The following is a 1,778-nucleotide window of genomic DNA, read 5'->3' on the forward strand; positions in this document are numbered from 1 at the left end:
AGATCATGTGTAAGAATATGGCATCCAGTGCCATCACTTCATGGCAAATAGGTGTGGAAACAGTGTCAGACTTTATTTTTGGGGGCTCCAAAATCACTGCAGATGGTGACTGCAGCAATGAAATTAAAAGACGCTTGCTCCTTGGAAGGAAAGTTATGACCAACCTAGACAGCATATTAAAAAGCAGAGACATTACTTTGCCAACAAAGGTCCTTCTAGTCAAGGTTATGGTTTTTCCAGTAGTCATGTATAGATGTGAGAGTTGGACAATAAAAAAAGCTGAACACTGAAGAATTGATGCTTTTGAACTGTGGTGTTGGAGTAGACTCTTGAGAGTCCCTTGGACTGCAAGGAGATCCAACCAGTCCATCGTAAAGGAGATCAGTCCTGGGTGTTCACTGGATGGACTGAAGCTGAAACTCCAATACTTTGGCCACCTGATGAGAAGAGCTGACTCATTTGAAAAGACCCTGATGCTGGAAATGGTTGAAGGCAGGAGAAGGGGACGACAGAGGATGAGATGGTTGGATGGCATCACTGACTCAGTGGACATGGGCTTGGGTAAACTCCGGGAGTTGGTGATGGACAAGGAGGCCTGGCGTGCTGCAGTCCGTGGGGTCACAAAGAGTTGGACAGGATTGAGCAACTGAACTGAACTGATTGTCCTGTTGACCTGTGAATCATTGATGAGTGACGGGTTAAAAAAAAAAAAAGCTGAAGTTAAACTCCAGCTGCAGAATTTCTTTAGGGTAAAAGTCTGGAAATTATAGTATAAATACCTTGAATTTGACTATCCTAGTAACATTTTCCACATCTCTTTACATACACCTTTATAAAAGTTCTCTTTGTATCTTTTCCCACATATATTTGCTGGGCTCTATTACCCTCTAGGGCTTCAAGAATCAGACACCACTTACATGCTAAAGGTCCTCTCTACTGAATCCCAGACACACATGGCTTTCATTCATTCATCAGTCTGTTGATTGGTTAACTGAGAAATTTGTGAACATATCCAATTAGGGGTCAAGCAGATCAATGTATCAGCCACAAGGTCTTGCACAATCTATTTCTCATCCACTCTGTAGGTATAACAGCACCCACCACTCTGAGTCACAGAGTGAATTGAATAAAACAGTACTTGTCATTCTCGTGTCTGGGTTCCTACTTCTACTTCCTTAGTACAGATTATCATCATCTCTTTCCCAGATTCTTTTTCTTTTTAAATTAATTTATTTTAATTGGAAGCTAATTACTTTACAATATTGTGGTGGTTTTTGCCATACCTTGACATGAATCAGCCATGGGTGTACATGTGTCCCCCATCCTGAACCCCCCTCCCACCTCCCTCCCTACCCCATCCCTCAGGGTGATCCCAGGGCACCAGCCCCGAGCACCCTGACTCATGCATAGAACCTGGACTGGGATCTGTTTCACATACGGTGATATACATGTGTCAATGCTATTCTCTCAAATCATCCCCCCCTTGCCTTCTCCCACAGAGTACTTTCCCAGATTCTTATAGCAGACTTTCGATTAGTTTCTTTTTTGCCTTTGGCCTTTTGTCTGTTTTTCCCACCTATGTACTACATTCTCTGCCTGGTAATGCACAGTCTCCACACTCTGAGGGGGTAAGACTGGGGTTAGGGAAGCAGAGGCCAGGAGAGGAAGCGAAGTTCACCTCTGGAGGAAGATAGGCAGAGAACCCAGATCTAGGGTGCTGCTTCAGCTCCAGAAGTGTGCCATAAGCCCTCTGATTCCAACCCACCACATACTTACAC

The sequence above is a fragment of the Cervus canadensis genome, chromosome 31 (assembly GCF_019320065.1).
Source record: "Cervus canadensis isolate Bull #8, Minnesota chromosome 31, ASM1932006v1, whole genome shotgun sequence".
NCBI lineage: Eukaryota > Metazoa > Chordata > Mammalia > Artiodactyla > Cervidae > Cervus > Cervus canadensis.